Raw genomic sequence first — 23,597 nt, 5'->3', positions numbered from 1 at the left:
AGAAGGTTGAGTAGAGGCAGGATATGAATTTAGATATAAATTCATTCCTTGCCTTTGCCAAAGATTTACTTATAAGCCAATGCTATTTTATTTTTCTCATTGCTATTTCTATCTCAAGCCATTCACCCCAAATTATAAAAAAAAAACCCTAATTCTTGAAAAATGAAATTCTAAAGCTATAATTTAAAAACTAACCTCATGGAGTTAAAGGATGCTATTAGCCCTGAGGACAGTGCATTCCTTCTTACCAGCATTTTATCTGTAAGTCATTCTGTATTAACCAGTCCACCAACATTTTAAAGCATATTCTAAAATGATTTCTCTTCCAACTATAAAATAACTTTAACATTATTTTTCATTATTAACTGTGATTTTGAAAAGTCAAAATAATTTAGTTATATGATAGGCTATATTAGAATTTACTAAAATGCAAGCATAAAAATAACTATTAGACGGTATTTTTCCAAGATTCAGCCCATAGGGCTTATCCTCCATAAACCTTCATTAGAAGTCTTCTTTGCCCCAGTTAACAATTCCCAGCAGGGTCACTGTGCCCTCTACAGTTGCCCAATGTCTGCTATTGCTCAAGAAATAGATTGTAACAAACTTTATCATGCAGCAGAATCTCTTGCAGCGCTTGTTAAACTACAGGTTTGCTGGGCCCCAACACTAGAGTTCCTGATTTCTTAGGAGTGGGTAGGACACAAGAATTTGCATCAAACAAGTCTCCAGGTGATGCTGTTGCTGCTGATCTGGGGACCACACTTTGAGAACTTTAATAGTGTTTCAAAGTCTGTCCTCCACTATGAGACTAGAGCCATAAAGAACAGAGACTGTGCTTGACACCTATCAGGCATTCAATACATATTTCTGAATGAAAGGAGGCAAACAGGCCTTTGCAATGTTTGATGGAGAACCAAATTAGAAGGTGGGAGGCTGAATAAAATGGATTTCAGAAAATGAATGGAAAACTTCCTTCACAGCCTCAAATTTTATTTATACCACTGTCAGTATTCAATATTATGACCTTATAAGTGGTTTTATTTTTTAAAGAAGCATCATATTTTAACGCAACTTTTAAAATCAATATGTGATCGAGCTCCCTCTAAGTCCTTTTCTAAAATATGCTTATCTGTACTTATTCATTAGTATGAGCTGGAAAATAACAAGTTGTAGAAAACACCCCTTCCTCTGAATAATAGGGGTGCTAACAAGTAGTATCTAACTCCAAGTATAATCGGTATATACTTTCAGAAATAGATGTTCTAGAAACTCAAAGTAGTTCAGTGTAGCTTCTATAGAGGGTTATCAGGAGACTAGTTATGAAAAGATTTGAAAATCTAGAAAAATAGGAGGCTGGGGCCAAGGAAGGAAGGGTTTTAAATATAAGACTTAGGAATCTGAACTATTTGAACTTACTTGGTAAGAGTTGGGTGAAAGTAATACTTTCATTTAGCAATGAGACTATACTTTAAGCAGGGCATATGATTGAGAAGACTAGAAGACTAATGAGAAATCTATTGAAACGGTCTCCACTAGAGGTTTTGAGATCTTTGGCAGTCAGAGGATACAATGAAAACAAAAACAGCGAATAGGCATCTGTTTAGATACAGAGCCAAAGCGAAGGGGAAATTAATTTAAAGGTTTTGCACTTAAGCGATCAAAAAAATCAGGGTGCCATTTAAGATTTAGAAAGACCAAAAAGATAGAATTAATTTACTTGAAGCTAATGAATCTTAAGCCTCAGGGTCACTTATCTACAGGACTTCTTTCAGAACCCTCAGTGGGGGAACCCCAGCAGCGTGTTCACATAGTCATATCTTTTTGTAAAACTTGCAAAAGTCATTTCTATCTTGATCACTTAAGCTTCTAAATCTTTCTGCTCCAGTTTTTCCTTTGCCATACTCCCCCTCACACCAGGTGGTAACAGAGGGACTGTGGTCATTTTTATTTAACATTTGGCATTCTTTTTCTTAACTGGCACTTCTTGAATTTTATTAGCTTTAGACCCTGAAAAACCTCCATCTGACTCTGCAGGAAAAGTTTCTAGTGGTGGGGAAGGTATGTTCACTTTTATTCCTGGACTTTGATGTGCTGCCCAGAAATTCAGGTGGAAAAAGTCCAGCACGGGTTTAAATATCCAACAGAACAGTTGGGTCGAGGGAAATAAATGAGAATACTTGATGAGATCACAAAAAAGAGAAGGTAGACAGAGGAGAGAGGACTTAAAATAGAATTTCTGCACCTTGGTGGCAGAGAAAGGAAGAAATTGGGAGAGAAGGACAGGATGGAACTATCAGAATGGAAAGAAAATAGTATAGTTCAATGAAACAGATGTCAAGGGAAGAAAGAATCATAATAAAGTAAGAATGAAGGCAGTACCCTGTGCTGAAAAGACAACGGATGGTGCTAACACGGAGCTAGAAATTTAGAGGTCAGGACCTATGTACTGAGGGTCACTGGAAAGAAGAATATGACTAGATAGGGGAGAAGTGTACAATGCCCTTCACCAGGTCCCATGGAAGCATAAAGAAAAGCAGTTTTCCTAACCTCTCTTAAGGGAAATGGGAGTAAAATATGTGTATGTTCCCATGATAAGAACTTTACACAATCATTCAAATATCTCAAGAAGATGAGTTAACACGAGTGACTTCCATTTAATGGATGAGGAACCATCAGAAGTCACATCACCAAGCAGAGCTGGAATTCAGTTCTGGTTTTGCCTGATTCCAAGTTCTCAGCCTTATGCTTACAAGCACATCTTAATAGCAACTATCAATCTATTTGCACCATTATTAACAGTAGTATTCAAATTATTATCTGAAATTTAAAATTAAAAGCAACTTGGTTCTGATTTTAAGAATATTTTTGAGATTCCTCTTCAATGCAGAGATAAAAATCACATACAAATGAACGTTATAAAATATACACTGTTACTATATTTATATTTTATGTGTTAATCTTTATTTTTAAAATATTCTGATAAAATTTGTGAACATGTTAAAAGACTATGATTTCAATGTATTAGTCTTTCTTATTTATATTTTCCCAATCAATAGATTCCAATAAACAAAATAATTTCAAAATATAATTTCAAAAAAATGGAAGGTATATATCTACCTGAGAAAGTTTCTAACTATAATCTATTATTTGAACGCATTTTCAAAAAGTAATACGCAATAAGCATTTTACTCCTCTCATTATATTTGTATAATGTTTATTAGTTTTCATCAAAACAAAGCTATATTTAAATATTCTTTTTTAATTTGGTGGGCTGATTCTTCATATTTTAGGAATATTTTACTTATGTTCACAGTCCAATTTTACTATTTAACACATTAATTAATATATTACACACACTGTGCTAAAAGATGTACTGAACAAATGCCAGCAATTATTACCAAGCACTTTAAATTAAATCTATGAAATAAATTTAGCAGCAGTTACCTTAAATGATACATTTTTCCTCAACTTTAAAAATAACTTCCTTCCTCAGATGTTTATTGAGATTATTATATTGTACTTGCTGTATCTAAAGACAGCAAGAGACTTAGTCAAATAAAATTAGAAAGCAAATTTTTACAAGTATTTTAATTTCTTAAAATAACACTTCACTATTAAGTGAAATTTCGGGCTAGCAGCTGCAGACTCAGGCATAAAATGGAAAAGAGAGAAAAAAAACCAAAGGAGGCTGGGAAATTATGAGAGAGGACCTAAGCCTTTACTATGACTAAAGTTTTAACATGGAAATTTATCTTCAAATACTATTACTTAACTTGCTGCTTTTATGTCCATTAACTCTTTAGTTACCTTCTTTAATTATATAAAATTGATGCTAACTTTAAAAATGCTTTAAAATCTTATAGTCTATAGTTTTTAAACTTCTCTTTGCTAAGAAACATCACCTTGTAACCATTTGCACTGATTATTATTTTGTTAGGGTCAGTCACAATATTCATAAACACACTGAACAGTATGGATAAAATTAAAGGTTAAAAATACTAAGTGTACATAAGGGTGTGGAAACAACTGGAACTTCCCTATAATGTTATTGGGACTGTAAAATCATACAACCACCTTGGAAAACTGGCATAGTGTTTAACAAGCAAAAGCCTACAGTATGTCCCAGGCTTCGCAGTTTCAGAATATACCTAAACAGAAATAAATGCTTGTCCACCCTGATACAAGAATAATCATAGTCAAAGGAATCCCAAACTGGAAACAAACCATAAAGCCCATCTATGTGAGAATCAATAAACAAACTGCAATATGGAATACTATTCAGAAATAAAGAGAACTAACTAAGATACAGAAAACACCACAGTTAAATTTCAAAACCACTATGCCAACACAAAGAAACCAGTCATAGAAGAGAACCTTCTTTATGATTCCATTGATATAAAGTTCAGGACAGGCAAAATCCTCTATTACAATGATCAGAAGTGGTTTTGGCTAGGGTAGGGTAGGTAAGTATTCTACTGAGAACCACATCCTACAACGATAGAAATGTTCCATACTGACCAGGACAAGGAATATATATAGGTAAAAAATTCCTCCATCTAGTTATGTACTGAAAATGAGTACATTTCCTTGTATTTAAATTACACCTCATTTTTTAAGAGGAAAAAATGTGTTATAAAAAGAAAGAAAAGAACTTCAGCTTGCTTCTTAATCTTACAAAGCAGAGTTAGCATATGCATGTTCTGATTTTCCTCTTAGGGTCCTTGCTTATAAAAATGAAGCAGTCAACAAGATCACACAACAGAGAACATCTTGAAGGATAGTGTAGCACATATTTACAAGGAGTTCAACACCATGGCTAGCAACAGAGGAGATGAAAGATGTTATCATATTTAGTTCTCTCAGCTGCAGTGTTCTTAAGAATTGGAAACATTCTAATCAGTTTCTACTAACTCTGGTATCCCATCCTACTCCTAAACCCCAAGGCTTCCCTATGCTGTTAGCAGCAGCTTCACTCTTGACCCCTAACCGCTTGCTAGGTCAATCTACTAACACACCTTGTCTCTTGTCATTTCTTTCACAGTCACCTGAATAGATGCTGACTCAATATCTCCTGCCTGTGGACATATAAAAAATGTCATGCAGAATCATCTCCAAGTGGGTGGAGAGTTAAAGGGACACTACAAATGAAATTAACAATAGAGAAAAATGCCAATATATCCGACTACAGGAAAATATTAAAGCCCCTATGCTTTTGAACTGTGGTGTTGGAGAAGACTCTTGAGAGTCCCTTGGACTACAAGGAGATCCAATCAGTCCATCCTAAAGGAGATTAGTCCTGGGTGTTCATTGGAAGGACTGATGCTAAAGCTGAAACTATAATACTTTGGCCACCTCATGCAAAGAGTTGACTCATTGGAAAAGACCCTGATGCTGGGAGGGATTGGGGGCAGGAGGAGAGGGGGACAAAAGAGGATGAGATGGCTGGATGGCATCACCGACTCGACGGACATGAGTTTGGGTGAACTCTGGGAGTTGGTGATAGACAGAGAGGCCTGGTGTGCTGTGGTTCATAGGGTCACAAAGAGTCAGACACGACTGAGTGACTGAACTGAACAGAACTGATACATTAACAGCACCATAAACAAAAGGCTTGAGAAAAATTAACTTGAGAAAAAATGTTAGACACATGTACAATAAATAGAGAAATAAGATTTATAAAGAAATCTTACAAATCAATGAGAACAAAAGGAACACCTTACTAGATAGAGTATTTAATGAATAGGCAATTGGGTGAAGCATAATTAGCAAATTCACATGTGAAGATGTTCAAACACTGCAGAAATTTAAAAAAGGAGATAAAAGTTAAAATAATGAAGTAAATTTTTTTTGCCTATAAAAAGACCAAAATTAAAAGTGGCAATTATAGCTTGGACTGGCCAGTGTGACAGGGAATGGAAACAGACCAGGAGGTAATGTACAGGGATGCAAAGAGAGATCGGGTATAGAATTCAGTTTTACAAAACTGTACCAAAAAACCAAGAGTATCCAAAAACCCTAGATAACCATACCTTCTAACTTACAATTTCCACACTTTTCTCACAGATATTGATATTCAAGTATCATTTATAACACCAGTGCTTAAACAGTTTTTAAATGAAAGCAATCTAAATGTTTAACAACAAAAAGGATTGGTGAAATAAGTATGATCCAGTTAAAACACCATGTAGTGACTAAAAAATATCCAGACCAAAATTATTTAAAAAAAAAAAAAAGATGTTCTCCAGGCATTTTTAATTTAAAAAAGGTTACAAAACAGTATGTACAGCAGAATTCTTTTTTTTCCTTAGTGTTTAAATACGTAAAGACAACAACTAAAAAAATACTGAAGGTTTTAATAGTGCTGATCTCTGGATATCATAATGGACTTCCCTGGTAGGTCAGTGGTAAAGAATTCACCTGCAATGCAGGAGCCACAGGAGCCACAGGTTCAATCCCTGGGTTGGGAAGATCCTCCAGAGGAGGAAATGGCAATCCATTCCAGTATTCTTGCCTGGAGAATTCCATGGACAGAGGAGTCTGGTGGGCTGAGTCCATGGGGTTGCAAAGAGTCAGACATGACTGAAGCGACTTTGCACACATCACAGCTGTATGTTATGATTATGAATGCTGTCATTGCAGTCTCTGCATTTTCTAACTCTTGTACAGTAATAATGATACTCATGTGTCTAAGTCACTTAGTTGTGTCCGACTCTTGCAACCCTATGGACTGTAGCCCAACAGGCTCTTCTGTCCATGGGATTCTCCAGGCAAGAACACCGGAGTGGGTTGCTATGCCCTCCTCCAAGGGATCTTCCCAATCTAGGGACTGAACCTGCATCTCTTAAGTCTCCTGCATTGGCAGGCAGGTTCTTTACCACTAGAGCTACATGGAAAGTCACTCAGTAATAACAAATGTTATTTAAAACATTGATTATCTCTAAATGTCTTAACAATTTGATAGAAAGAATTTAAAGTCAGAGGGAGCCTCTTTTTTCCTTCTCTCATTAACAACAATGGGATACTAAAACAAGGCCATTTCCTCCTGCTCTAACCTTGCATGCCCAAGGATATTCACAGTAGAAAAACCTTCCTCTCGATACCTCCTTTTCCCTACTGCACCCAACCACCAAGCCGACACTATCTTTTCTCCATTTAAAAAATCTCCATAGTAAAATAAATTGAGCAAGGAAGCGTTTTAAACTGTCAGCTTAATGGTGCACACAGAGTTATGGTTGCTCTCAGTTCAAGTAAATTTTAATGAATAAAGTAGCTCAAAAATTAAAAAAAAATTCTCAAACTATAAATGGAAAACTTGTTCAGTTTCTCAGAGCTTGTTTACTGCCAGGGGAGTCACTCAACGTAAAATTCTTCACAAAGAATGACTTGTATATGACTAGATTACTCTGAGTTTGGGTAACTCATGAATATAGCTGAGAGAAAAGCAGTACAGAATGGGAGAAGAAATGTATAGCTGAGTATTTACTCTCCCTCGGTCTGAGTCTACATCCATAAAATAAGGGATAGGAATTAGTTAATCCTAAAAATCCCTTTTGTACTCCAAAAGTCTGGTTCTAAAGATACACTTGTATCCACATAAAGTCAAAAAGAATGAAGAATTATAACCCAATAATAATGTCATTTTCCAGAAAGATATAGGTGATTTAGGAAGAAGACAAAGAGGAAGTTCATAAAAGATTTATCATTAAAACATCACAATCTTTAAAGGAGATAAAATTTGGAAAAGACATTACACAATCTAAAACATTATTGTAGGATATGATGAAATATGTGCTGAAATAATACCTGCATCAAAGTTTTCTTGGTCAAAGGGAAAAAAGTGTTAACCATTAAAAGACATTTTTTACTAGAAGAAAAGAAAAAAGAGAAAGAAATGCCACCTTGGTCTGCATTATAGACAAAATAATCCTTTCTAAGGATACTGGGAATGAAAAATAAAAGAATGTGTAAATGGAAGGATAAAAGGATGTCACAGACAGATTTGTAAATTGTGTGTGTGTGTGTGCATGTCTCTGCTTATATCTATATGCAGATAACCCTCAAAAATATAACTCCACTGCAAAACCAGAGTTGGCTGAGTGTAGATACACCCTATTCCAATCAAAACAATAGCTGTGAGCCTTTAAGGGGAGTCTGCTTGCAGTTTTCTTCCTATAAGAATATTTTTAGATGTAACAGTCCTTCCTAGAAGAAAGGTAATAGACTTAACAACTGGCAGGTATCATTGCTAATATGTTACGAAGAGCAATTGAGAACTAATATTATGATGCCAGGTTTGAGGTACCCTTCCACATTTTTATCCCTGCATTCTAATAATTTCCTGAATTCTCTTTATGTAAAGCAATCATTTTCTACTGGTTCATCAGACAATATGTGTTGTGGGCTTAGAAAGAGGTACATAAATGCCAGCAGTTGAAGATGAAGTCTTATTCTGCAAGAGCTGGCCAAGAACCATTTACACTAGAATCTCTTAAAGTGAGTATTGAGAAATGCAAATCTTGAATCTTACCTCCAGTTTACAGAACAGAACCATTAGGGGTACAGGCATCTGCAGTCTTAATAAGCTCCCTAGGTGATTCCAATCTGTTTAAATTTTAAGAATCATCAGCTTGCATCAGTTTTGTGTATGACTATTTCCTAAGTAACTGGGTTACCTTTATTATTAAAATGTTTTTATTCTTCCTAAATATAACTTATAAAGCACAAACACCATGTCATTTATTTCTCACATAACATGGTTCAAGAAGGACAGGGATTGTCACTTGTGTCCCATTTTAGAGCCATCACTCAGCCAGCAACTGATGGACCATAACTCTAAACTTCTTGCTCTTACAACATACAACAAATGTTAATAAAAGTTATCAAGACAATGAAGAATGCCATCTCCGATGGTGGAATCAAAGGCAATAGAAGAAACATTTAGATATTTAAGGCTATTTAAACAGCTCAAAAATCATACCCTGCTGACTGTAGCTCTAAAGTCAGTTCCAACTAACAGGATGAACATATCATGGCTTCTATGTAAGGAAGCAGTCTATGAACCATTCTGGAAACATTTCTGTATCTGTGAGTATTTACTGTTGGGCAGTACATTAGGTGCTGTAGAGAAAACAAAAACCACACTCCCTGTTCTCGGAGAATTTAGTCCAGAAAAGTTAGGAGGCTGCTGTGAATATGCAGACAGTGTACAAACACATACTTTGTATGCATCTCATCATAATCTTGAAATTCATTGATAACACCTGGAAGCATTTCCTTGCACCTTGTCGGTCTCTGCTTTGGGGGGAATGTGGGCTATCTCAGCAGCTGGGCATCATTTTTCATACTATTATAAGAAAACTACATTTCCGAAGTGAGATTTCTTTGCAAGTTTCTCTGTCATCCTTATGAAGAATCAAATGGTTTAATTATTAAGTTCTTGACAGAATATCTCAATTTTCCAAGTACCCGTAAATAATTTCCTACAAGTAATTGGGTGTTTTAACTATATATAGCTTCTTGTCACTGTTCAACTAAAAAATATTACAGCATTATGTTAAATAAAGATGCATTAAACCTGAGTATTTTTCTAAGTTATTTCAACAATGATCAAAGCCAATGAGTTTGTCATTCCAGCTGAAATCCTCATTTCTTTTCTAAAAGACAAACCCAAATAAGCAAGAAGAAAATGAAATGATCGCACTAACAAAATGTATTAACAGTCTATCTCTAACCATGATCATGTCACCAAACCACCTCTCCTTTCATTTCATTCTATCTCATAGGACCTCCGTCCCTTTTAGCTTTTTCTATGATCCCAAAGGTCTATAGAGATTGAGTCCTTTTTGTAGTTTTTCCCAGAACCCCTGAAGAATTCTTAAGCCTACTCATCTGCTTACCTGTGCTCCCCTACTTCCATGGAAGAAACAGCACTGGACTCTGAGAACCAGTGTGCTGTGTTTAAGTCCCACTTCTGCCTTTCATAAACATGCGACTAATCAGGCCACTTAAACTGAGCAAGCCACATGGTTTCCCTACCTGTAAAATGGGGCAAAATCTACCATGCATAATTTGTAGGCTTATTGTGGGTATCAGGTGAGATTAAAACATGAGAAATCATTTTTTAATATTAAGAGCTCTACAAATGTGAAAATGGAAATGCAATCAAACATTTCCCCAAATACCAACAGAACATTGGTGGGTTTCCTATAGACATGTGTAATAAAAGAAGACCTGTACTGGTCTAGTCCATCTGATGGGTAGATGGAGCTTCTGGTATGCTGTAAAGCTGCAGTGGAGTGAAAAAGAGATGGCAGTCACCTCTCCTACTGGCTACTACTCCCAGGATATTTGGGAGACCTCCCTCAAATATTGGTAAGAACAAAAAGTAGGCAGGTTGAATTTTAAAGCCTGAGGCAGCACAATAGATTTGATGCCTCTTTCAGACACTGTGTTCTTTGTAGACAGTAAGACAACATTCTCTCCCAAGCAGCAGACATTCAATAAGCACTTGTTGATTGATTGGTCTCTGCATTCTTGGCACTCACTGGAACAGTGATTAGCCAGCAGAGAGTGTAAAAACACCCACATTTTGGTAATAACCTAAATATCTGCATATTGTGAATGAGGAGGCTGAATGAAAAAATTATGTGAAAACAGAAAGTCAGCTCCCTACATCTCTCTCCTTTATCATTTTCTCTTGGCAGAAGCAGGACTTTTAACAGTGGTATATCCAGGGATCTTAAAGCAAATGAAGGATGGGGCACTGCCCTGCTCCTGGGGGGCTTTTTGTCTCTACATATGCTGTCTGTCACTCAAGTACGTGCTCCTCTCGGGCAGCTCCAAGCCCATGCCTAGCGAGCAGAGCACAGTGTTTTACAGTTAAACTAAAAATCAGATCTCTTCTACACGATTTTTCCCCAAGGCTGGAAAAAAAAATATTTTTGTTGTTTGACGGCTGCATGTCTAAGAACACACAGAGACAGTCATTCATTTGGTGGTCAGACCCAATTGCCTGGGATGACTAATAAAACCTACATTTGCAACCATTTGTTTGTTTTAAAAAAAAAAATAGCACAAGTGGAGTGAAAGTGGTGTTTTCTGCTCAGGTTATCTGCCATGTTAAGAATGGCTTCCTCCCTGCTTTTTAGAAAGCAGGGTGGGGATCAAGTATAGGTATAAATTCCTATTAAACATTTATTTTAAGAAACAGACTAGCTATATTTTAAAAACAGGTGATGAAATTACAGTTGCTGAGCATTTTTATTTGATTTAGTATTCTAAGATGCTTCTGTTCTATTTAAATGCTAGACTTTTGGCATTTGGCTATGGCATAAGCATCAGAGTGGCCACAATAAAATAACAGAGATTCTGGGCCAGGAAATACTGTTTCTCTTGCCTAAACCTTTTTCAGCTGTAGTATAGCCAGGTACACATGGCTTTGTGTTTGCTGACATTTTCAGGGACTAGTTGGGGGAAAAAAAAGTGGAATTATTTTTTCCTAAATCTCTCCTCCTTATAAAAAAGACCTCTCAGTCCTACCGTGTCTTAATGAGTCCTAATTTAAATTTTAAAAGAATTTCGGAAAAGATAACAATACAAAACAAGGTTCAACAGTAAGATGTATCAATAGCCTTGGCAGTTAAACCCTGATGCAGGTTTCCTGGTTTAATTCCTATGTAGACAAAGGGCATAAAAATTATTGGTATTCTGCATTATGTCCTCTTGGTAATATCTGTGACATCCTTTTTTTGGGTTAATCAGACACCAGGAAAGGAGATCACCTTCAACCCCTTGCCTTCACTTAAGGAATCCACCAAATCAATCTAGCAGGATAAGAGGACAATCTGTTTTAAAAGACTTTGAGGATAGTTGTTTTCAAAACTAACCTCCATCTTTCCTGTTTTCTGTGTGTTTTTTCTTTTTTTTTTTCCTTGAGTACAGAGCAGAGAGGGCCCACTTGGAGAGAGGTTAATCTATTACTTGAACAGCAGCAGCCACTTATCAAGCCTTGTGATAGATGATTACATAAAGGGTCTAGACCTCACAAAAACCTTACGGAGTAGATATCACAGGTCCTATTTTACTCTTGAAGAAACTGAGACTCAGAGAGGTTTTGAAACTTGTCCAAAGTCAGTTAGTTAGTTAGTGAATACAAAGATATCAAAAAATAAATCCTTTATAGTCTTGCTTGGGAATTCCTAGAGAACCCACCTGCCAAGGCAGGTTAGACATAACAGAGGTGGATTTAAACCCCGCGTCCGTGAGATCCCCTGGAGGAGGGCATGGCAACCACTCCAGTATCCTTGCCTGGAGAATCCCATGGACAGAGGAGCCTGGCAGGCTGTTGCACAGAGTCGGACATGAGCGAAGTAACAGCACACATGCACACTCGCGTGGCATTATTTTAAGTGTAATGAGTGCAATGTCAGCAAATAAACTGGAATGAAAATGCTGTTATAAAGTCAGAGGAACAAATCAATCTTTAAGAAAAATGTAGCTAAAAGACTTAAACTTCGAAGCATTTACTGCCCTTTCTGAATGTTGCTTTAGCTTATAGTCTGAATAGAAATGAGTAGGAAAAAATGCTTAAATTCATTGTGTACTCATATAACACCATGTATATATAATCTACACAATTTTTTTTTAATTTTAAAGGTTTTACATTAAGAAACCATAAATAAATTAGGATAAATATTAGCTAATTAATTGTCAGTCTTTTCTCTGTACCTTGCCTTCAGAACTATACAATTTTATTTAACTATTTACAGAGGTATTCCTTTCATCTCATGAGAATATAATCGCATAATCCCATACATTGCAACTGTTTCCTTTTAATTGTAAATCATGGCTGCACTTGCAAATTAGTCTATTATCACAGGAGATCTATCAATTTGATGGGGAATGTATTTGCCAACTAGAATGAAAAAAGTTAATAAACATTAATAAGCATCTTAAATCAATCATTCCTTTACTCTTGATGTGGTGGTGGATATCAAGATTAATAAATCAGTCCAGACGAATCAAGGGAGGCACACAGAGAGGCTGCTTGATGCCACGTGTAGTTAAGAAGAAAGATGCTTAAAAACAAATTGGAAGATAAGGATGAGGCACTAAACCTTCAGTGAAATGGTTTGTAAATTAAACAAAGTAAATCTAGATAGTAATCCATGTTGGTTCCTTATGTACCACTGGTGATAAAAGCTGGAGGAGAAAACAAAATGCTCAGTCAGGATAAATTATATCTGTTGGCAGCACACTGTGGAATTTAAGAACACGGACTTCAGAGTGAGCCTGCTCCAGTTCAAGCCAGGCCCCACAACGTCTGTTTAGTCACTTTGTCATCTCTTAACTTTCCTGTGCTTTTATATCTCTAAGTGTAGAAGGGAAGTTAATATTATCTGTCTCACACAGTTGAGAGAATTAAATGAGTTGATATTTTGCTAAGGGTGCAGAATAGCATCCAATATATAATAAGCAATGAGTGATTATTAAATAAATAAATGATGTCACTGGCTACTTGCTATCACTTTACATAGCCTAGTTCTTTCTCTGTACAACCGCTTTACTGGGGAGAACTGGGAGAGTAAAACACCCCTGCAATATTTAAGTCATTTTCTTTCTATTAACAAAGAGTTGAATTAATTTCTTGGGTAGAAATTAAAATTTTTGTTTATCATATTAAGAATAAAAAATCATAATGTTATGTTTAAAACAAATATTACTGAGGCAAGCATTTTGTTACTGGCAAGTACAAATAGACTGTTGTTATACAAATACAGTCATTACAAAGGCACCTAGATAATCAATACCTTGTGCCATCTACTGAAATACAAAGCTTTTGTATAAACACACTTATCAGAAACCCATCAGCAGTGATCTACTTTTGATTACTATATGATAAATGGTCCAGAGAAGCATCAAAAATTCTATTATCTCATTTAGGACAAGTTTCAAGGAAAAGAATGAGTGGGGACGCCAGATACATTATTTGCATATACAACAGCATGTCCAATTAACCACTTTGCTGACAGAGATTCATTTATTATTCATCTTATTCCAGCATATGTTAATACTTTGACAGTAGACATGAAAAAATGACTGATACAGCACATTGAATTTTGGAAATGTTAAGTAAGGACTTCAAGGAAGTGCATAGCTTAGAGTGTTGAGAAATATTCTGTTATTTCAATTATGGAAAGATGTAATGTAGAGAATGATTAATTTACAGTGAGTATCTAGACTCAAAAGAGTCTAAAATGGCAAGACTTTCAGAAATCAATATGAAATATAAAATATATAGACTACTAAGTAATGTTCTGCAGAGCAACTAGAAAGTTTAATTTCTATAATATACCTTCCAGATAAAAATCCCCAGAGGCATTTAAACTAGTCATGCATTGGTATTATTTCTCTATACTAGCTTGTAATATAACATATAATTGAAAAGTATAACTACATATAAAATGACATACATATGAACTAGAGCATTTTTCTTGAAATATCCGAAAGAGAAGTTCCTCAGGAAAATGACATATTTCTTTAAAAGGCCCTGCTGCTTACCCAAATAAAAGTGATAATTGAATAGTATGTGAGTACCAGGACAGTGAGTTTCCATATGAGCCCTAAATGCACTTTTAGAACATCATCACAATCACTCATAACAATGTGCTTCATGCTATGGAACTACATGGATAATGCAATCCTAATGTAAAATTAAGATGAATTAATGTAAAATTAAAATGAATTTAAAATCATTTCAGCTTTAAGAAGCATCAGAAATACCACTCTTCTAGCAGCTCTGAATCTTGTAGTCATTATGACCAGATGGTAACTAATAGCCAAGACAGACTGAACCACATAAATAATTACATGCACCAAAGTTAGTCCAATGGCAACTCAGGCAATCAAAATAACTGTCAGAAGTGGTGTGCAAGTTAATGATGTCACTGCCTGTATTCTACCACACATGAAAAATCACTGCCTTATCATTTACTAAAAAGGTCTATTTCTTTCTCAATGATCATTTTCAAAGATATAGCATAATGTTTGTTCATTGTTTACATGGGAAAACAAGTCACCAAATATGTACATGAACACAAAGTCCATAACCTTGCTTTTAAAAACTGTGGGTCACATTATATAATACATTTATACTGGAGATCCCATTGCCAAAAAAGATCTAATATACTGAGTTTTGCAATGAAAATGTCTACAAGATTCATAGAAGCTTCATGTAAAACTTAATATGTACATAACCAAGTATTTTGACTGCACACTGGAGAAAAACCTTTCTACCTCAATTACAATTCAAAAATCCACAGATATTAAGTTCATACAATAGACATAGTAGGTTCTTCTTGGCTGCCTGTATAGCTAGTGATTAAAAGGAAGTTTGTCCAAAAATCATCATTTTAGTCATAAAGTGTTTTATCATTATTACATGGCTAATGTTACATTATTTATCACTGCCTGAGTATAGTCCTTTATGTTGAACTTGATAATGGTCCTTATTTTTTAATCCATCCCCCCTTACTATTACTTTTCAGCTAAATATCAAAATGTAATATTAACTAAAAGTTCTTTTACCTGAATGGAGACATAAATTTCATATCTATACTCACCTGAAATTCTTAACAACTATATGAGTTAACTAACTTTTTTTATTAAGTTTTTTCTTAATGAAGAAACAATTTTTTGTTGCTTTTTTGGAGTAATGACTTGGAAAACGATGAGAGTGGGACAAAATTCAGGTTTTTAAAATTCACATGCCATATTCTTTTCAAAATCCTGCCTCTTAACATATTGGAGTGAAAAAGCAAAAAATACTGGGGCTACTTAATCAAGTGACCCTGGAAGAATCATCACCTCTCTAAGTCTGTTTCCTTGTCAGCAAAATGGTGATCATAAGTCCTGCTAGGGTTATGATGATGATTAAATGAGACATTTTACATGAGGCTCTGTGGAAATACACACATAAAATCCGGCTATTTTTACTAAGTTCTGTCAAAAGCTTGATGGAATTCATTGTTATTTGATCAAAACTGAAAAAACTCTTGCATTTTGTGAGGGAATATAATGTTTTAAAAAGCTATTAACAATTTCAGTGTGGAGAAATACTCTTCACCCTACACAGCCCAAAAAAGAACTCGGCTAAAAGACCACGTGAAAGGGAGCAGGTGCTTTTCTAAGAGATATTCTGTAGGACCTTAGCTGATAGGCAAGTAAGTACTCAGCAAGTTACCCTGAGCCTGACCACCACACCAGGCTCCTGGGCATCTAAAAAAGCCACCTGTACCTAATGAGGACAACTGGATGGCTTAGGGAGTCTGTATACAATCTTTGCAAAAACATCTCCAGTTACAGCATGTTTACAATCAATAAAGTTCTGGGAAAAGGCTAGAGTATGAGGATTTTGAGATCCTTATTGCCAAAAGAATCTTAGAACTCAAAGTTGAAAAGGATCTTGTCCAATTAAAAATAAATTTGGCATATGAATGACAAAACAATATAAAATGCCACTCTCAACATTACTATTGAGATCCTTAACACCTCTACAAACAATTATGCCTTTCGATAAAATAAGGCACACAAGGGAGTGTAAATGAGGCACTGATAGCTGACTGTATAAAGGTGGTTTTCTCTATAGGAATTAAGTTCAGTTGCTGTATTCTGTTCTCAAGGACCAAGGTTCAAATTGCCTTAGGCTATCCAGTGTTCAGGAAGCACTGGACAGACTGGTGCAGCCCCTCCTCACTGCTGGAGCACAGGCTTTTGGGAAGAGTACTTGAAACATGGAGGAAGATGAGTCAGAAGATGTGGGTTCTACCTCCAACTCTGTTACCAATTTGATTCTATGAGTTCAGTTCATTTACATTATTTACAGCTCTGTTGTCACATCTATAAAACGAGAGGAATGTGCTCCCCAAACTTTAGAGCTGGGAGAGAAGTGAGGTTCCAAGCTGTGACTGAATTCCAGAAGTCACACATTTACTCATTGGTTGAATCAGAACCAGAATTCCTGATTTCAAGATCTCGTTTTTCCCACTACATATGTCTTCGCTCTGAAATCTCTTATAATTTTTTAAAAGTGTATTTTATCACGGTAAGAACACTTCACATGAGGTTTACCCTATTAGGAAAATTTTAAGGGTACGATACAGTATTGTCAACTGTAGTCACAATGTTGTACAGAAGATCTGTAGAACCTACTCATCTTGTGTAATTGATACTTTATGCTTGTTGATTAGGAACTACCTCATTTCCTCTTTTCTCCATCCAGCCCTAGCAACCACCATTCTGTCCCCTAATTCTGTGAATTTGATTGTTTTAGATGTTTCATATAAGTGGAATCACGCAGCATTTGTCTTTCTAAGACTGGCTTATTTCACTCAGCGTAACATCCTCAAAGTTTATCCATGTTGCAACGTACTACAGAATATCCTTCTTTTTTAAGGTTGAATGCATATTCCACATTTTCTTTATATATTCAATCCAAATCACAGTACGATATCACCTAACACCTGTTAAGATGGCTGTTATCAAAAAGACAAATTTTGACAAAGTGAAACTAGAACCCATATACAGTATGACTAGGAATACAAAATGCTACAGCTACAGCTACTGTGAAAAATAGTATGAGTGTTAATCAAAAAATTATAAATACAACCACCATTATGATCCAGCAATCCCATTTCTATCTATCAAAAAGAATCGACATTAGGATTCTGCAGATACGTCCTCACTCCCATGTTTACTATAACACCCTTCACAATACAAAAATGTGGAAACAAATTTTTTTTAACAAAATTTTTTTGGGGGCCTATTGTCATCTGACCACTTAACAAATCCATGGTCCTATTTATTCTTCATGGAGATGTAACTCATTGTATTCTCATTTTATAGGTTGAAAAACTGTACTCAATATGCCAGCAAATTTGGAAAACTCAGCAGTCGCCACAGGACTGGAAAAGGTTAGTTTTCATTCCAATCCCAAAGAAAGGCAATGCCAAAGAACGCTCAAACTAACGCACAATTGCACTCATCTCGCTAGCAAAGTAATGCTCAAAACGCACAATAGCACTCATCTCACACGCTAGCAAAGTAATGCTCAAAATTCTCCAAGCCAGGCTTCAACAGTACGTGTACCATGAACTTCCAGATGTTCAAGCTGGATTTAGAAAAGGCAGAGGAACCAGAGATCAAATTGCCAACATCCACTGGATCATCGAAAAAGTAAGAGAGTTCCAGAAACACATATATTTCTGCTTTATTGACTATGCCAAAGCCTTTGACTGTGTGAATCAGAACAAACTGTGGAAAATTCTGAAAGAGATGGGAATACAGACCACCTGACCTGCCTCTTGAGAAATCTGTATGCAGGTCAGGAAGCAACAATTAGAACTGGACATGGAATAACAGACTAGTTCCAAATCGGGAAAGGAGTACGTCAAGGCTGTATGTTGTCACCCTGCTTATTTAACTTATATGCAGAGTACATCATGAGAAACGCTGGGCTGGAGGAAGCACAAGCTGGAATCAAGATTGCTGGGAGAAATATCAATGACCTCAGATACACAGATGACACTACCTTTTTGGCATAAGCAAAGAAGAACTAAAGAGCCTCTTGATGAAAGTGAAAGAGGAGAGTGAAAAAGTTGGCTTAAAGCTCAACATTCAGAAAACTAAGATCATGGCATCTGGTCCCATCACTTCATGGCAAACAGATGAGGAAACAGCATCAGACTTTTTTTTTTTTAAGCTCCAAAATCACTGCAGATGGTGACTGCAGCCATGAAATTAAAAGATGCTTACTCCTTGGAAGGAAAGTTATGACCAACCTAGATAGCATATTCAAAAGCTATGTTTTTTCCAGTGGTCATGTATGGATGTGAGAGTTGGACTATAAAGAAAGCTGAGCACCAAAGAATTGATGCTTTGGAACTGTGGTGTTGGAGGAGACTCTTGAGAGTCCCCTGGACTGCAAGGAGATCCAACCAGTCCATTCTGAAGGAGATCAGTCCTGAATATTCATTGGAAGGACTGATGTTGAAGCTGAAACTCCAATACTTTGGCCACTTGATATGAAGAACTGACTCATTGGAAAAGACCCTGATGCTGGGAAAGATTGAAGGCAGGAGAAGGGGACGACAGAGGATGAGATGGTTGGATGGCATCACAGACTCAATGGACATGAGCTTGAGTAAGATCCAGGAGTTAGTAATGGACAAGGAGGCCTGGCGTGCTGCAGTCCATGGGGTCGCAAAGAGTCAGACTCGACTGAGTGACTGAACTGAAGTGAGGTTGAAAAAACAATCTTAGGGAGGATAAGGAAGTTAGTGAATTTATATAAGGTGAGAAAGTGGCAGTGGCCAAATTTTCATGTAGAAAATGATTTTGAGAATTATCTTCACCAGACCAAGCTGCCTCAACTACTTTTGTTAATACATTAGTGTGAACTTAAATCAGTGAATCCCCTGCCTTAAATACATTTGCAAAATAAGCCTTATTTCTATTTGAAAAATAAAAAGCTCTATGTTTTTGTTAGAGGAAATATATGCAGCTACTTGGTGGAAAGCAATTGTGTAAGGAGCTCTTTCTGGAACATTAACATTAAAGGATAATGCAAAGTGATGTAGCTAAAATTCACTATGTTGATGTTTTCATCAGATCATTTCATGTTGAGCCCTGGATGATTTCTACACATACATAAAGTTTATAGCTTCTGTATTTATGCTCAGAGGCTATTTGCTTTTAAAGGGCAAGTTTGTTTAAAGATGAACCCTTTCTAACAATAGCTTGCTGTATTTTTGGAACTAAATTGCAAAAATTTTTGATGGTCATGATTGGGTATATTAGTTCCTCCTCTCTCCCCTCTGCTACTAATGTCCGCCTTGTTATCTGACCTGTCATGATATCTGGTGTACAAACAAAAATATGCACATATTACCAAATGAATGAATGGGCCATCTAAGAAATCAATATATTAAAATTAAGGGCAACTAAGACACTAGAGTCTTGGACTACTTGGGCCATAATTAATTCAAGGATTCTTCCAGGAGTATTAGCTGACAAGCTTGTCTAACATATCATGGCAGAGATGCACAATTTTGGCCAAGAAGCCAAAGTAAGGAAGAAGTGTGGGGTAGGGTTATCTACTTTAGCAGAATATTCATTGCTAAAAATGTTCTGAGTTTCTCATATGAATCAATTACCAGGAAAGCAAAATTGTTCTTCAACGCAGTAAAGTCAAGTGTATTTTGAAAGGCGTTGTTAACTCTCTTGGTTGCTAGACAAAAGAGAAAGGGATCACTCTATCATACGGCACCCTCCTGACTGTGAGAAAAACAAAAACCTCCTCAGAATCAATGAAGTGATCCATGAGACACCTGGCAGATGCCATCAGCCTCTCTCATAGTATCCACTATCGTTAATACATGCTGGCAGCAAGATGTAAAGTCCTGGTCCTTGTAATGATTTCTACTCCAAGAGATTAACCATGAAAGCACATGGAAGACCCTCTCAGTTCAAGTTTCGAAAGCTCTGAGCTCATGCAATTGCTCTGGGCTACAGGCCGCGCAGAGCTGATTCTAATTCCTCTTTGACTGCAGCCAGAGACTTGGCTGTATATTTCGGTGCCCCTGTGGTGTGCCTCAGTATCCGGGTATTCAAACTGCCTCCAAAAGCCCCCATACTTTTTAGAAGTTTAGTGTGTGTATGAAAGTGGCTCTGAAAGAGAAATGTTATCAATTTAAGATACAATTATTTTCCTTATAGAAGTGCAATGGGCTATCTCAATTATAAACCACACTTTTTAAAATCTGTTAACATTCCCTTCTGGGAAAGCCCTTTAATAGTATAAGCTAATCATGGTGGTAAAATTTCCGGAGTTCATACTAGTGGGAGGAGAATGGCTGGCGCTGCTATGCTCATTCCTATGATGGTTTTCTCTTTCCTTTATCTCCTGAAATTATTGAGATGCCCTAAGCTAATTTTTGAAAGTATGCAGAGGTACTTAGGAAATCCAGGAGCAGAGATAAAAACCTGAGCATCGCACTGACATCATTCTATGCTCAGCACATATGGCACCTCACTAAAGCAATACCGACTGAACACACTGGCTTATTCTGAACTCTTGCTGGCTTTCAGTAGCAGTCTTAATTACAAGCAGACTTACTTTTTATCATTTACAGTCACACAGTTCTCCATTTATTTGACTAGGAAAATTCAATTTTTCTGTGGAGGTATTTTCAACCTTTATATTGTTAAGTACATGCAAAATAAAATAGGATCTTGCAGTGATCTCAAAACCTGCTTCTCATATTCATTAAAAAAAAATCCTCATCATAATCTCTGCAACTGGGTCAGCTTGCACAAAGATGCTCAAGGTAGCGATGAATGCTTTCAGCACCCTGCAATCCTTGTAAGTGACACCTCCTAACAGTGCAAATGAAGCATGGCATGATGAGAAAATGAAGAAGAATGGACCTGGACAGTCAACCCAGCAGTTTTCAAAACACAGAGTGGAGACTCAGTTTTGTTCCCTTAAATACACCACACATGATTTTTCTTTTACACATTTGAGCACATGCATGCTTTCCCTATTATGAGAAAAATGTCTCATGATTCCACAAAATCCTATTATAAGCAAATAGGGTAGCTCTTGTGTTCATCTATATATGTATATTTGCCATAGTCTCAATTTTTGAGCCAAACCTCATTTACACCTGCCTTGACTTTCAGCCAGGAGTTTATCATATTGTCATTCACCTTTGTGCTTTTTCTTCACCCTCATCTATGAGGCTCAGAGATTATTTCCTTGTGGGCGCTCTATCTAATTAGCTGAATATTCAGAGAGCTTATTGACCCAACAAATTCAACATCACCTCTTTCTTATTAGGTTTCTTTTAAGCCACCACCCTGCCTGCTCTGCTCTCAGCCTCTCTGCATCCCCACCTCAGTCGCATCTCCACCTCACTCCTGTCTTTCCATCTTCCACCCTCAGAGGCTTATTTCATCCTTAACATGCCTCAGCTGTTCTCTAGTCAGAGTTTATCCCCTCTTTCAAGGGAGGGAAGAGAGAAAGTACGAAAAACCCACAGCTGCTTTTATTTGGTGGAGGTTGGCTACTGACTGGTAAGTTTGCTACCCTGATTAAAAAGAAAAAAAAGAATCCGAAAGCTTCTTCCAAAAGTATGTGTGAGAAGGGTGTAAGAGTTTCAAAAAGAAACAAATATGACCATACAACAGAACCTTCGAAGGAAAGAGAGTTTTTTGACTCAAAATAATGCCAACTGCTGGTCACATACAATTCCCTCCGCCATCCATCCATCCTTTCCATTTCCCAGCGATAGATACGCCTGGTTTTTCATTCACGCACAGAGAGAATCACTACATTCTGGTGGGAAGGAAGTGTTTGCAGAGACCAGCAGAGGGCGCCTGACTGGGGCAGAAGCTGCAATGGTAGGAGGACCAGGGTGCCTCTCCGCGGCGGGGCCCACTTGGTCTTCTCCTCTTCCCACAACCCCCGGGTGCCCTCCGATTTCAGCCACATCCCTTGGGAGACAGGCAGAGCCGCAGCAAAGGAGAAATTAATATGCATATAAGATTATTAGCCAAGCGCTCCCCACTGGTACAATTAGGCGCCCCACCCTCTCGCATACCCCATCTGGCTCACCGCACCCACCCACGCTCTGTCTGCCCCGCCCGCGCCTGGGGCTCGCCTCCTTTCCTCCCGGGCTCACACAATTTTGCACAAAGGCCGGGCAGTGGGTAAGGACTGCACTCGGGAAAGGGAGCCGCAAGCTACCAGGATACTGTGGGCAAGGGAGAGAGCTAGGCAACTCCTTGCTGCTTCAGAGGGAGCTTTCCTTCCTGTCACTTTGTGTCAAAAGGAAAAAAAAAAACAAAAAAAAAAACCCTTTGAAGGTATCACTCAGGTCTCCATCCTAGGCACGCTGACTGGAGAGAGTTCTAGAGAGGGAACTGGGAGAAGGAAGGGAAGGGATTCCTGGGCTCATTGTGAGAGTGTCTAAGCCACTCCTAAAGGAGATGCCCAGGGGATTTGTTCTCCTCAGTTGGGTTAGGCTGTAGCCTCTCACATCTAACCAGAACTATCTCCAGGTGGGAAGCCTTCCCTGGGGAAGGGGCCATTCTGCTATAACTAGCAGCTGCTAGAGGGGAGAGGAATTCCCTAGGGAGGGGTAAAGTGTTCAGTGAGGAACCAAGTCTGAAAGGGAAAGGGGCCCTGCAAGCAAAAGAGGGAGAAAAAGATGTAAAAAGAGTGTCCGTAACTTTCACCTTGCTTCTTAAAGTAACAGACTTTACACCAGAGGAAAAGAAAAATTGGGACTGGGGGAAGAGACACACACACATACACACATACACACACACACACACACACACACACACACACACACAAACTGCTGATGTTTTATTTATTGGGAACTCAGAGAATCTGAAATAGGCATTTATCTGAAGATGCCAGGAACCTGGCTTTACACTGCTGGCCATTCTGGAGAAGAAACCTGCCAACCAAAGCTTTCCTCCATACTCTGCTCTTTACAAAGGAATTCTCGGTGAGAACAATTCTCTCTGTT

The 23,597-nt window shown here is 37.3% G+C and overlaps 1 protein-coding gene across 32 annotated transcripts in view; it reads right to left on the bottom strand.

The window, feature by feature from the left end:
- The window catches only part of NRXN1 (neurexin 1), a 1,208,609-nt gene that overhangs the window by 438,499 nt on the left and 746,513 nt on the right, over positions 1-23,597 (bottom strand). The gene's annotated exons all lie outside the window — the stretch shown is intronic.

This window comes from Ovis aries, chromosome 3, assembly GCF_016772045.2.
Source record: "Ovis aries strain OAR_USU_Benz2616 breed Rambouillet chromosome 3, ARS-UI_Ramb_v3.0, whole genome shotgun sequence".
NCBI classification, from domain to species: domain Eukaryota; kingdom Metazoa; phylum Chordata; class Mammalia; order Artiodactyla; family Bovidae; genus Ovis; species Ovis aries.
Note: the sequence above shows the minus strand (reverse complement) of the source record. Positions and strands in the feature narration are given on the sequence as shown.